At 41.0% G+C, this 15,446-nt stretch overlaps 1 non-coding gene across 1 annotated transcript; it reads left to right on the top strand.

Annotated features, from left to right (window-relative positions):
- Positions 1-397: 397 nt before the first annotated feature.
- TRNAH-GUG (transfer RNA histidin (anticodon GUG)) lies at positions 398-469 on the top strand. Its single transcript has one exon. It is a non-coding gene; the product is annotated as a tRNA-His (tRNA).
- Positions 470-15,446: the final 14,977 nt, after the last annotated feature.

The following is a 15,446-nucleotide window of genomic DNA, read 5'->3' as shown; positions in this document are numbered from 1 at the left end:
GGTGAAAAAATGCACAAAAGAGGCTCATATGTTATTCAATGCAACATTATTTGGTGGTGGTTGGGGTGGGAAATCCATATCCATCATTGATTAAACATAGGAAGTGTGAGTCAACAGACTGGTATCTCTTAGTCTTGTTACCTTCATCACCATTTCCTGGACAGCAAACCCAGTGAATCCTCTCCTATTACAATTTACCCAGCCAAGAAGACGTTAGTTTTATTTTCAAGGAATTTGTTATTGTTCCTCTAAATATTTAGAAATCACGGGAACACAGCTTCTCCTTCCCAATATTAAGAAAGTGTACATATTTAGACAATAGATGGCAGTGTTTCCACAAATTTTAATATTGCAATAGCTCTTAGAGAAAGCTTAGTGCTCAGCTCTTCAGTAGCTTGCCGTGATCGTATAGTGGTTAGTACTCTGCGTTGTGGCCGCAGCAACCTCGGTTCGAATCCGAGTCACGGCAGGAGGGGAGAAGGTTTTTGGAAGAGAATAAGACTGATCCCAAGCTGTATTGCATCTAAACAACATTTGCAACCAGACATGCCATCATGAAAATCAATAAAACAGAAATAATTATGAATATTTTCAACTTTAGGGAGATGGCATATGCAGAGTGACTTTATTAATGCACTAATCCTGTTGCAAGTGTGTTGCGTGTGGGGTTTTTTATTTGCATCGACGGGTAATATGATAAAACTGGAGTGTAGTGGGCATGTAATTATTATTAATTACAACTACTTAAGCTCTGCTTTGAGCAGACTCGTCAAGTCTGCTTGCTTTTGAGCCTTGCCAGGGCTATACAGTAATAACAACCCTGAATTATTTGGAAAGATGTCAGCAGTAGATGTGGAAATCCTGTTTAACCAGGCATGAATTGTTGTTAGGAGGGTTTTTTCAGGATGACAGAGAGAAAATGAACTGTCCCTTATCAGTAATTGCAGGAAACATTTTGTTTCTATGATATGAACTGGCTGTAATTTAACTTTCCTGCATCATTGGATAATGTAAGAAGCCAGTTGTTGCTCAGAACGAAAATCTCTGAAGTGGGCATGTGGGTCTGATAAAGGGCATATTATAAGTAGACAATGGGGCTCAAACAATAAATAATGTCCATATATGGCAAGAAAATTTTAATGACATTTTCCAAAAGACTGGGGTTTGTATTGTAAGTGGTTAAATGTTGAATTAATGTGAGAAACACAGCTTTAATGGGCCTTTCTCCAGGACTTAAAAGCATGGACAATACAGCCTGAAAATGTCAACTGTAAGTATGTTATAATAAGGTTTTACTGCTCTAAAATTCTACCCCACTATGTTTTAAATAAGGGGTCACTAGAACGTGTTTTTTAATGCCCCAACCCCTGTCTCACAGACAGCCTAGCAAAAATTCATATTTGTTATTTATGTAATACTAAAAATATTTTCAAATAAAAATATGTGCAGAGACTAGAAACAGAATCTATCAAGTTCTTTCAGAGCCAGCAAATTCTTAGAAGTAATATTCTAGAAAAACTGCAATAAATATCTCTTCTCCCTTTCCAAAAAAAGATCAGTCTCTGATTATGGACCCAAAAATATTGGCCTCATAGTATTATGACGTAAGTAAAATGTGCTTATTTCCTCTTTCAATACTCACTTTCAAGACCATTTTCTACTCTGAGGTCTCCTCTTCCTAAATATGGCAAATTCCCCAGTCCTCACCTCTTAACCCTTATCCCCCACAAATTCTGCTTTCCCTTCTCCAAAGAGTTTAACCTAGGCTTTGCCTTAAGTCTGCAAGTCCTCAGCTGCCTGGTACTAATACTGTTTCAAGAAGACAGCTGAATTGCAATTGTTCTTACATTAAAACAGAATAAGCCCATCTATGGTTATTTGTATTTTATTAAGAGGCTGAAAGTACAATGAATTTCTCCTTTGAAGAAGGAGAATGTGTTGGTCAGAATTCAACGGTTACAAGCTAAAGAAACAACACGTACTGATTTAGAGAGAACCATGTACCCAGGAATGGGTGCAGCAGGGGCTTAAGAAACAATTGGAACTAGGGAATAAAAGATGACCAGAACCAACTCTCTCCATCTCACCCCATATTTCTTTCCGAATGTTGCCTTTATTCTCTGAAACTGACTTCTACATGGCAAGAAACATGGCAGCTGGCAGCAACTCCTACCTTTTGTATCTGAAGCATTGCCTCCAGCAGGAGATTCCCTTAGTTACTGGTCAAAAAATACTAGGGAAGGATCTTATTGGCTTACCTTTGGTCAGGTGTTCCTCACTGGACCAATCAGCTGTGGTCAAAAAATACTAGGGAAGGATCTTATTGGCTTACCTTTGGTCAGGTGTCCCTCACTGGACCAATCAGCTGTGTACATGGGGATAGATATATGTAGTATACAAGAGAACCCCTCCCCTCCCTTGTCTTGAGGCCAGTCTCAGAGTGAGAGCATTGCTAGCCCTAGAGACATCTCAATTGTCTCCCTCAGAAGCTTTTCCCACTGCACTACTCAAGCACACCATTTGGTGGCTGTCTACTTCCACCAACCCATGAGTTCAGTTGCCAAACTACTAACATGTTTACTGCCTTGTGAAAAAGAAAAGCAGTGGGACAGGGGAGGTCAGAATATGACAATTAGTCTGGACTCAACTTTTTGAGCATAGGGACACAGGGCAACTGCCTGGACCAGGGGAGCACTTCCTGTTTTCTCTCCTCTGTCTCACCAAGAGAGGCCTTTTCCCCTGGATGACAGTGCTCCCAACTTAGCTAGTAAAGAGCACAAAATCTTCCTGACGCTACCAAATAAATCAACTTGAATTTGGGCAAGTTATCTAAGCTGTCACAGTTAAAAAAAAAAGGGGGGGGGAGGCGGGGGGAGAGGAGAGATAGTACCTTGAGAATTAAAAGAATAATATACAAACAAACAAAAGCCACTTAATACAGGAGCACATAGTAGAAATGCAACACTGGTGCCTAGCAGGCATGCAACAAGTCATATTTATCCTTACTATTTTAAGGCTGCCTCACCAACCATCCAGCCTCCATTGACAGACTCTGTAGAGTGAGTTTTCCATTAGGAAAAGGACTCTTTACCATTGATTTCAGAAGTTTAAAAAAAAATGTAATCAAGTGGATGACAACCCAGGGGTAGAAGAAGAGTCAGGATCTACTGAGTGACCAGATCCATGTCCAAGTTTCTGTCCTGGTTCACTCTTCATTAGGTTATTGTGACTGAGTGTCATAACAACCAATGGTTGTTTTCATCAACAAGGAGTTTGCTGACATTGGGTTTCCTTCTTGCTGTTGTTAAAATGTGTTTTCACTCTAAAAGCAACACAACATTGAGTTAGTTTTCAGAAATGTTAAAGCCCAAGTTATGAGAGAAAAGTCTAATTTTGAATTACATTGAGAAATTATCTGCTTTTAAATTTTGTAGAATCATTTGATAAATATCTCAAAGGCCCCATTATTTCCATGCCCAGATTGTCTACATTTTATACCAAACCCAATACCAGCTCATGAAAAATCAGGGAGACTATGATATAATCTTACAAAAACTGTCTCTCCAAAATGTCAATTATGAAGCATTTCAGGGCTGGACATGGTGGTTCATACCTGTAATCCCAGCACTTTGGGAGGCCAAGGTGGGTGGATCACTTGAGGTCATGAGTTCAAGACCAGCCTGGTCAAAATGACAAAACCCCCTCTCTACAAAAAAATACAAAAATTAACTAGGCAAGATGGCGGTTGCCTGTCATCCCAGCTACTTGGGAGGCTGAGGCATGAGACTCACTTGAACCTGGGAGGCAGAGGTTGCAGTAAGCTGAGATCGTGCTACTGCACTCCAGCCTGGGTGACAGGATAAGGTTGTGTCTCAAATAAATAAGTAAATAAATAAATAAAAGCATTTCAGGGAAAAGGCAAGTCATTCTCAAACTAGATTCCTTGACAAGTTTTTAACATTAATGAGGAAACTTTCGAAAAAGGACAGAATCCTGATTTTGATCACATGACTTGGACAACTGTAGTTTTCACCAGTTACTTTGTCATACCCTGGATCTGTTTATTCAAATTATAACATCATTTGCTCATTGAAAAGTCAGGAAAGCTTTTTTTTCTTTTCTTCCTAGGAGTCAACTACCATGGCAAGAGGAAGTCTTAATTCGTTGTGTAATCTGTTATTTTCTGTCCCTCATGTTGGTAGCAGCAGTCAGTTATCTACTAGAGTTTGTTCAAGCAAAAAAAAATTTTACCCATGTAACTGTAATTGAGTACCTGAATTAAAAATTCAGAACTATATATGCTTGCTTTATTACCATAAGCTTATGACTTTACCTAAATGCCTCTTGCTTGCTTGCTCCCTGCAGTATAGTGGGCCAGAGCTATCTTCTTAATCTCCACCATTAACCTATTGAATTGGAGAGGGCTTATATTACAATATTTTCTATGCCTACATTTTAGTGAGCTTTCATAAATAAAAGAAATTAACATTTATTTTTCTGATTAAGTCATAAATTGAATTCAAAGTAAATTAGTCATACAATGAATACTTTCTTATTTAAAAACCAACATCTATTCCAAATTATGAAGAATGTTAAGTGGTTTTTTCCCAATAAAAATATGCCAATGCATAGAAAATGATTTATTACATCAGAATCTGAATGGATGGAATTCACTTTCAGAGAGTACTGCTGGCCAGAGAGGTTGTTGCTGCAAGCCCCATGGTAGCAGTGGTGGGGAGGGGGCGCTCCTAAGGTGCAGGACACTGGAGCAGCAGTGGACCCAGGAGGGTCAGCTGGTGGTGGCTTGCGAAAACAAAGTGCTTCCCACCAACAGCTGCTGCAGTTTCACCCACAGGATCTAAGCATTGAGGGATGATGAAGGGACTATTTCTTCCCTCTGTAGCTCAGCCATAGGAAGCATGAGACGTTGACAATTCTGCCGGTGCTCCTAACTGTTCTAAGGTGTTATCACTTATCTAATAACATCACCCTTAAAGGCTGAAGATCTGTGGCAAGGCCTGGAAATGTGGGCCTTCCAGGGAGGAAAATTCTGACAAAAGCTAAATCTGAGAGAAAGTTTTTCTAAAGAGACTTGGATTCAGATCCTGCCTCTGCCACTCTTGACTCCTTGACTTTGGACTTGACCTCTTTGTGCTTTGGTTTCTTAGCAAACTGGGGAGATTATGTGAATTAGGTAAGGGGACGTGTATCTGGTGTGAATCCTGATGACCAGTACTCCCCTTCCCTTCCTTTCCTTCCCAGAGCCATAATCTTTTTTCTATGTTGTTTGTACGGACTTCCCAGCATACCAAAGTCAACCAAAAATAAACATGCCTTGGGTTGAGCCACTGTTACTGGCAGCAGCTGTAAGACGCAAATGTCTTCACCTAAGCTCTGTCATTTGATTGCAGGTCATGCAGCCACTAGAAGGGTGAACTTGTGTGTTCCAGTCCCTCTGATCATAAGCAAAGTGCCAGGCAGGGAGGTCCCGGTCAAGATGCGCCAGGATAAGTGAAATTGCCACTAGATGGCGCTGCTTTTTGTCGTTCATCAAAGACCAGGGGCTTTTTCTTTCTTTTTTTTCCTCCACGGATTCCTCGCCCAGGGTGTCAGCATCCAGGATCCTAATCTTACCAGACCTCTCTGTTCTCTGAAAGGAGGTCCTATTTTCAGCATATTATCAAGATCAGAGGACCAAACAGACTCCACCTACAATCTGGGGGAATTACCTCAACAGTGTTGTCTTTATCCAGAGGTGATTTTAAAAGAATATATTGTATTTGAATGTCAGCGTTCAAAGGCTTTGAGGCAGAAAATTCCATTTCAAAAGAAAGTGTGATTAATGAAGCCACATAAATCCTGTAGAGGCTGGAGCAATTTCAGAAATCACACCATACAAATCAAAGAAGCAGGTTTTTCTACATCCTCTCTCACTTTCTCTTGTTCTTATTTCTGCACCATCTCGACCCTTCCTTCCCTCTTTCTCTTTTGCAGTTTCTTGGATGCATGTACCCCCAATCTCCAAAACATAAGGGAACTTGATCAGAAATCCTAGATACAGCTAGCTTCAGGCTCTGGCCTGAGCCATTTCTCCTTGTTCTTCCCCCAGGAGATTCAAAGAGAGTTGAGGCTGTAGCATTCAACTCACACACCTCACTGTTTGCTTGTAAGATGGATTCAAATTCTGGAACTCCACTTGGCCCAGTCTTAACAAGATGTTTTCCTTAAAGAAAAATCTAGGCCAGGCAAGGTGGCTCATACCTGTAATCCCAGCACTTTGGGAGGGTGAAGTGGGAGGATTACTTGAGCCCAGGAACTTGAGGCCAACTTGGGCAACATGGCAAAACCCCATATCTACAAAAAATATAAAAATTAGCGAGGTACGGTGGCGTATGCCTGTAGTCCCTGCTACTCAGGAAGCTGAGGTGGGAGGCTCACCTGAGTCTGGGGAGGTTGAGGCTGCAGTGAGCCATGATCACACCACTGCACTCTGGCCTGAGTGACAGAGTGAGATCCTGCCAAAAAAAAAAAAAAAAAAAAAAAAAAGGCTGAATTAAAGAATAATGCAGATCTATACCTTTTCTAGAAGAAGTAGCAGGGGAATTTTAGAGACTGCCCCACAAAGAAAATTATCCAAAAATCCCCTTTAGGCATTTCTCTGTCTCCTTCAAATGTCCTACTTATACCAGCTGCTAAGTGTGCCGCCGACTCTCCTCTGGGTTCTCCACCCAGTCACTCTTCTATCAGCCTTCTCCACTCCTGCATCCTGTTCACACTCCCCCGTCCCATCCATAAACATAAGCTCTCTACTCCTTGTGCTAGGAGTCCTCTCAGCCCAGTCTATGTCTGCTTCCAAGAATGAGCTCCTTATCCAGAGTAACAATGTATCAAGTTGTGTAGTGTAACATAATGGAGTGTAGTCCAGTGATTGAGCACATGAACTCTGCCGCCTGATTCCTCTGTTTAAATTAAGCTCCACCAATTACCTGCTGGATGACTTTAGGAAAGTTACTTGGCCCCTCTGTACCTCAGTTTATCCTCATGTAAAATGTAGATAATAATAGTATCTGCCTAAAGAGTTGTCATGCGGACGGAATGAGCTAATATAGGCAAAGCACTTAGAAGAGTATCTGGTTCAGAGAAAGTACAATACAAATATTCACTATGAGTATTATTATTATTACTATTATTACCTTTATTGTATGCCACACATAAAGATGAGTAAAGAGAATGTAAGAATGAACAATATATTATCTTTGCCTCCATAGAGCTGTCAGGCTAATGGAAGAAACTATTAAGTCATTCGGCACTTGCAATCCATCATGACAAGATTATGATAAAGAAAGCTACAAGTATGATAAGAGTACACATAGGCATTTAACCCCTAGTTGGGAATCTAGAGAACACTTCTTTTTGGCACTGAGACCTGAAAGGGGCCATGGAGTAGCCCCTTTCCAGAGACAGCTACCAAAACACACATCTCTTCTGGCTTTTGTGGGAAGGACACAAGCAGAAAAGAGGGAGTCTTCTTCACATTTCTGCTGGATCTCAGTATGATTCCAGTGCAGTGAGATCTGAAGGGAACTCAGCACCATTTTGCAATTTGAGAGCTTTGCATCTCCAAGAGCTGTAAGAGCTTCCCCAGGCAGGGAAGTAGGACTGTTCCTGAGGGATGTGATATGGGAGGGGCACATATCAAAGCCATCAGAGAAGGAGGATCCAAATGGACTTATTTCTGAATGTATTCCTGGGTGCTCCTGGAAATACTCTGACATGTCTTCAGCTAGAGGAATGGTTGGAGGAAGGACAGAAGTTTGATAGGCTTGATGAGCTGGTTGGGACAGAAAAATATAAAGACTTACAAACATTGGGAAAGTAAGGTTTTCCTTTTTTCTGCTTTTAAAGAATCATAAGATACCCAGTTTGATCACTTAGCAAACATATATTGCATGTCCACATTGTATGAAGCACCATAAAACATGAAGAGGCAACAATGAAAGCAAAGGTTCTCAAAGAGCTTGCGGTCTATAGGAGAAAATAGACATGCAAATCAGTTCACTTATAATCCAACAAAATGTGTCATCATAAAGGTATGAGAAAAGCATCATGGGAACACAGAGGAGAGTATAAAAACTACAAAGGCATGCCACCTACATCTGGCCTGTAGAGCTCATAATGGTGGAAAGGCATAGAGTGCAGGATAAAGACAGGGAAAATCATGGAGTGATTAGTAAGATTGTCACACTATAAACAGAGGGCTCTGATTTTTTCTTTAAGCCAAGAATTGCCATAGAAATGTAAGAATCTTCTTGAGTGACAGTTTAGGAGGATTTGGGAAAAGTCAATGGCAAGACCACTCCTTCATTCTGCCAGCTACCTCCATCTCCAACGCATTTCCCAAAAAGGCAGAGTACAAAGAAAGTAATTGAATAGAGAGAGAGGAGGTAAGGAAAAGAAGAAAGGACATAGGACATGAAGAAAGGTAGCTGTCATCAAACTCACCAAGGAAGACTGATTTTTCTTCCTTTAGTCAAAAAGAATCTGTAGATGAGCTTCTCCCTAGAGCATCTACTGAGATGCAGAGCCTAAGCATATTTTATTCATTCATTCATTTCAACTATCATTTATTGAATGCATATTATATTAAGGTGCTACTCTATGTGTTGGGAGAAAGATGAATGAAACTAGGCCTCTGTAGTGAAGTAGCCCATGGTCCAATCAACCAATAATCACAGTACCACACAATAGTGCACAATAGTGTGGTAGTACCACACTTTTGGGTTTGCTGTGGCAATCCGGCAGTTTGAGGGAAAACAAATGCCTGGAGATTAAGTGGTCCCATCTAAACTTCACTGAATACCAAAAAAAAAAAAAAAAAAAAAAAAGTAGCAATGCTGAAATTTCAATCACACTAAAATTCATATATGCAGAGAAAATATAGTTTCTTATATATGTTTCCTTATATATGTCTCAATCATTTCTGCCCCTTTTCCCCAGATCTCTACAACAGGGCATCCAGTGCACAGCTGGGCAAGCAGCGGGGCTCACATGATCTTGTAGAGGATGGAGTGAGGGGTCAGAGACCACACAGTGCCCCTGTTTTGCCCTCGATTCCTGCCGGTACCAATACTAAAGGCAGGGCTGGCAGACCTTGTGTGCCAGCTTCTCTCCTCTTGATCAGGGTCTAGTGGCCCTTCCTGGCTGAGTCAGCCTCCTCATCCTGGTTCTCTGTGACACGAAGAATCGCTGTAGAGCAGTACCCCTAGACCTGTGTGGCCCCAAGCAAGGCTCGCTGGCAATTCATCTGCCCTTGAATGCTGTGGATTGCGTGGGTGTCAGCCACACCATAGAGAAACCTAGAGCTGAGCAGTCAAATGAAATTCCAAACACTTATTTTGCCTGTCCATGCCAGCGGCTAAACCCAAGGCCTCCTGTAGGAACTGGGCCCTGGAATACTTCCGTATTTACTCACTACTCTTTCCTCCTCTCGAAACCAAAGGCCCAGGCGGGGAAATTAGAACAGAGCTGGTCAATTCACTTTCCACCCTTTCTTGCCATAATTATCCTCCTAATGTTGCCAACACTAGAAGAAATAGGCTTTCCTTCCCACTTCCTCTTCCTGCCTAGATGTCCCTCATGTAAAATTCTGTCCAGTCCACCAGACTTATCTCCAGATATGTCAAACAGGAGCTAAAGAAAGTTTTAAAAATCCTTTCCCTCTCCACAGAGCCTGTTTCGCCTGCCTATTGTCTTGCTCAAAATGTCAAGAACCTGCCTTCAGAGCTCTGCCTCTGAGTCAATAAGACCCATGGCTCCAGCCTCTGAGAGCACGCAGTGAACAATAACTGAGGAAGGAAATTAAACTCATGTCCTTAATATCTGCAAAGAGTGTGTCACTTTTAAGATAATAAAATCGTATTTCTTTGTCTTCTAATTGGGTAGTCCAAGGAACGTCGTTCTGCAGGTTGCCCCTGGGTAAACTGTGGCAAATGTTTCAAGCTCAAATAAGTTTAGGGAATGCTGAGGTAAACAAAGGTAAACAGATTCATTTAATGTGAAATCATCAGAGCCTTTACTATGCTAATATGTTCCGTGAATTCCGATATGCTGTTCGCAAAACTCATTTGACCCTCGAACACGTTTTTCCCATCTCCTAGAAACCGTGTTCTGCAGAATACAGCAATGGAAAAGGCTGAAAATCCTTTGTCCCCAGAATCATCCATCACTACATTTCTTCTGTAAGGGAGCAAAGACGAGTGGCAGAGGCAGAAGTGTTTCAATATCTGATTTGTTTCCCATCTAGGCCCCTTCTTTACTCCCTTGGGCTTGTGCTTATTTTTTAACTTAAACTATCACGGCATCGGTGTTATGAGCATAGAGTACGTGGGGGTTAGACAGTTGGAGAGACTAGAACTTAAAAGTGCTTCTCTCCATGTAAACAAGCAAGCATACCCAGCCCCCACCCCTTGCCAAAAAAGGGAGAGATAAAAGGACCAAATTCCCGAGCGTCTCTGGGAATTCTCTGGTGGAGATGCATGCCGACCCGGGTTGCCCTTGTGAAGGATGGGAAATGGATGATGGGTCACAGTTAAGGAATGCAAAATAAAGATCTCATGACTTTCAATATAAAAATACATATGGTGTAAGATTACTGCACAGTTCCCCACCATCAGAAAGAATGCAAATATTCCCTGCATGGCAGGAACAAGGGAAACCGAATCTGAGTAGACAGAAAATTGGGATCAACAGGAAAGTTCTGGCCAAACTACTTAGCAGAGAATATAATGATCTTCAAATAAGTTCCCTAAAAGGGGCATTACCTAAGGAAAAATAATCAAAACTCAAGGAGCATAGATGAGTTTTTAGGGAGGACAATGATGGATGAGAGGAAATGGCAGGAGAAAACTATAGACGGCCAGGATAATGGGCCCAGTGACCCTTTTACCTCCTCGAACTTTTCTTCTGTCCTGTGTAAATAGAGAAGAGGCCCGATGTCACGCAAAGTAAAAAAGAGGAAAAAATTGATATTTCATGTGCAGCCACATGTGGGCTGAAGTATAACTCATAAAGAAAAAAAAATCAGTCTTCTTGTTCACATCTCTGTGTAAGAGGGCTTGATTTACATGTATAGCTTTAGCACGAGAAAACATCTGAGCACACAGGAAAACAGCGGGGAATTCTGGGGTCCCAGAAGAACCAGATATTACTGGTCACTCCATGCTCCTATGGATAGGAGCAATAAACTATCCTTAAGAATGAAGTAGACGAATACTTTTTGCCCCTGATCTGATTACTACTCTCAGGCTTTTCCTCAAAATAAAACGTGATGTATGTATTATTTTCCAAGTCAATCAAAAGTAACTAATGGTATCACTCTGAATTAAATTGTTAAATATTGCTACTGGCATGCAGGCATACCTTTTTTTTTTACAAAAGGGTCTAATAGAGATAGAAATTATCATTTGAACTGATATAAATCCATATAGCTCCTAAAAAGTGAAATAAAATAAAAGCAGCCCATATCAAGGGTGGTGTTGTTGGAAATCCAGAACTGTAGAAACATTTCATCTTCCTCTAGATGGAGGCTGGGGGCCTCCATGTGCATCTTTGTTTTACGTGCCCAGCATCCCCCTGACCCTTCTTGCTACTTTCAACTTCCCCCACAACACAAGGCTGTCTGTGGCTGGCAGAGCTGGGGACACAGCACTCTGCACCTTCCTCAATCGCAGAAGCGGCCACTGGATTCTGGTTGGGCGGATTTGTACCCTATTCTTCTAGCCAAAGAGATTAGTCCAAAGTGTGGACATATGACCTATGCTGAGCCAATCCGAATCCTTCCTTGGAGTGTCTTGAGTGGAAAGTGAGAGGATATAGTTTCAAGACCAGCCTTTTCAAGGCTGGGTTTTATAAATGTGCTGGCCTTCAAGCCTTATTGCCTTCTTAAAGTAATTTAAGCTAGATGCTTATCACGTGCAGTTGAAAGTCTTCCAACTAATACGGGGGCTTTGGCAGAATGAGAAAGGAGCCTTACTTTCTTTTCCTGACTCCATAAGAATACTTATAGCAGGCACAGAAGCCCCAGGCCAGAAATATCATGGTGAGCAAACATGGACTCCAGGGACATTCAGGCCTTTTGGGAAGAACAAGCATTCATAGACTGCTAATAATTAATGAATTTCAAGTGATCAGTGTTCTATAAGTAAAAGTAGCCAATAACCAGAGGCCTAATGTCTAGGGAAAAGGCAGGAGAGTTTCCATAAGGATCTGACAGTCTGAGACCTGAAGATGGGGAGTTGTTAGTCTCATCTTCCTGGGTCAAACTCTCCTTTGTCATGGTAACCCTGCATAGCATGGTGGCTGCTTCCATTTTTAAATGTCTTTTTCTCACTAACTGAGCTAACACTAGCCTGTTTATATGATTATATTAGTGGGAATATAATTACTTTTTCTGTACTTTTCATACTTCCTGTGGCCTCATCAAAATGCATAAGAGAAACTTTTGGTCTGAGGAAAATGAAGTGCTAGGTAGAAAAGTGAGAAAAATAGCCTCAAGGAAAAAACATAGCAATTCTAATTCTTCTATCATGAGTTTTCTTTGGAGTCCTGAATATCTATTAAAATGTCTGACATACCTGTAGATTTCTGCTCAATCATAAATCATGAAAATATAGAAGAATTGGGTATGCTTTGGTACAAAGAATTTGCACTTTCATTGAAAATGAACTCTATAAAGGTGTATCAAAATGAATCTTTGCTGTATGCAAATTAGCACTGGGCCAATTCTAGTGTGGCATCCTTTGCTTTGTTGAAATCTATCCAACTGTGATGGGTCCACTGTCCATTGGTTTGTAGCAGGTAATTTACATTTGTCAACTTTCATTTGTGTGTAGATAAGATAACTGACATTGAAAACCCATCTTCTTATCTTTCTCAGTGGAAGAGTTAATCTGATTTACCATTTTCATGAGGTATGCTCTGCGTTCCTCTTCAGTATCTTCAATTCCGGGTAGTTTTTGAGTGATTTGTTGTGTTCCTGCTTTTACATCTTATCTCTTGAAAGAACATATACACTCTGTTATTTTAGATCTTAGGGCTTCTAGCCCTCCTCAGCCTTTCTCTAGCATGCCCCAAAGTATCTCATCCAATAATTAATATTGATAATTATTTAACAAATCTGTATTGAGCCAGACATTGTTCTAGGTCTGAGAGTTTAGAAAATACATGTTCATTTCAATTAATGTGATTGTAATTTATCTCATTTAATATTTCATAAGAACTGGCATCTAGAAAGAAATGAAGGAAGAAAAACAGGAAGGAAGCAAGGAAAGAAGGGGCCTGTCTCTTTATGAATGCTACAGTTTTGCACATGGTATACATGCCTTATTATTATTATTATTATTATTATTATTATTTTGCCAAAGATCCAGAGCTCTTAAATCATGTGATATTATTTTGTAGCAAAATAGTTGAAGGCAGGATGTGAGAAAGAAACCAATGCAATTTACTTATAATTAACTAAGACTAAGTTTAAAAATGAAAAAAAAAATGGCTTACTCTCAGTGGTGCTACTGTTGAAGTGCCATCTAAAAGCTTATATAATTAGTGGAAGCATGTTAATTGAATTATGGCAATTAAGTCAGCCTTGAGACAGAGGGTCCCTCCTGATTGACGAGATAGTGGTAATTCTGCAACCCATTTCCCCTGGTAGGAAGTTTCGGGACTGTGTCTCATCCTGCCCCTTAGTATTTTAGCTATGATGAAGTAGCCAAATCTTGATTTCTCTGGTGTTAATTATCCACCTTGCGGGTTTTCTGGGCCCTTGGATTCTTCTCTTCCTTTCTACAGGGTTACCAGGTTGACAGCATCAATGGTAGGCTAGAGCCATGAAGAGGCTATGCAATTTACATCTGTTGTTTTTACTACCAAATATCTTCCTCAGTAAAAGATAAGGAGTGGGAGGAATGAAAATATTTGGGGGACCGATGTGGAAGAAATGATTATCTTCCCAACCTTTCTTTAATAGCATCTTTTTTTGTTTTTTTTGTTTTTTTGGTTTTTTTTTTGAGACGGAGTCTCGCTCTGTTGCCCAGGCTGGAGTGCAGTGGTATGATCTTGGCTCACTGCAACCTCCACCTCCTGGGTTCAAGTGATCCTCCCACCTCAGCCTCCCAAGAAGCTGGGATTACAAGCACACGCCACGAAGCTCATTAATTTTTGTATTTTTAGTAGAGATGAGGTTTCGCCATATTTGCCAGGCTGGTCTCAAACTCCTGATCTCAACTGATCTGCCCTTCTCGGCCTCCCAAAGTGCTGGGATTGCAGGCATGTGCCAGCACGCCCGGCTCTTTAATAACGTCATTGTTGATTGAAGTGTTGAGAAAAGACTGAAGCCAGAGTTCACATGAGTTTGGGGACAGTTTGGGGACTATAATTGCTCATGTTAACCCCTTTTTATAGAGCCTGCAGAGTGAGCTAGCAGCATGTATATCAGATCCTGTCCCCAACCTGATATTAATAAATGAAATAACCTTGGGAAATTTCCTTCCTCTCTCCAGTACTAATTTACTCTATAAAACAAGAATTCTGCAGTTCCTTTAAACTACAAAATTCTATACTTTTTGGTCTATTCGCAAGCTCAGGTTCATGTTTTCTAGGGTTTTGAATATGGATTATTAGCATCATATGTCCTGGGGTGACAAAGCTGCGTGGGCAGTGTGTATGCCAGCCAGACATACTGATGGGAAGTGGAGCAGATGCCACTGAGGACTGTCAAAGGGTCGGTGTTGTGGATACCTCCAGAAAAAGAAAGCAAAATAAAAGCCAACGGGGAGGAAGGGGTGGGAGGAACATACTGAAATGTCTGAAGACAGTGATCCTGGGGAAGTTCTGTGAGCTGGGCCAGCTACATAACATGCAGGGCTCAATGCAAAATTAAAACATGGGGTCTCTTGTTCAAAAATCAAAAATTTCAAAGTGACAACAGCGGAGCATTCAACTATATGCAGGACCCTTCTAAGTGCCAGGTCACATGCCCGTGAAGTGGGCCCTGTCTGTGGGCATGGTTGGTAGGGATTAATCCTGTTTCCAGGGGTTGGAATCACAGTAACTTCCCCTCCCTGGTCCCCTGAATCTGCAAGGCTCACTTCAAGTCTGCTTTTCATTCAGTGCTATGCTTCTTTCTTGCTTGCTTTTTTTTTTTTTTTTTTTTTTTTTAACAGTGCTGCTAGCTGTATAAATATTTTACAGTTCCCCTATGAAAAGTTTCCAAGGGGCCCATGTTGAGGGAAAAAATCTTTGAAAGGATTTTTTCCATAGCAATTAAAACCTTTCAAAGCACCGAGAGCTCCCCAGTCCCACTTTAGTGCAACAAACCTCTATTTTTTTGCCCAGTTTGGATGGCTCTGGGTCTGAAAATAAGCCAACCTCTTTGTTTGGTTGACTTTGTG

This window comes from Macaca nemestrina, chromosome 14 (assembly GCF_043159975.1).
Source record: "Macaca nemestrina isolate mMacNem1 chromosome 14, mMacNem.hap1, whole genome shotgun sequence".
NCBI classification, from domain to species: Eukaryota; Metazoa; Chordata; class Mammalia; order Primates; family Cercopithecidae; genus Macaca; species Macaca nemestrina.
Note: the sequence above shows the minus strand (reverse complement) of the source record. Positions and strands in the feature narration are given on the sequence as shown.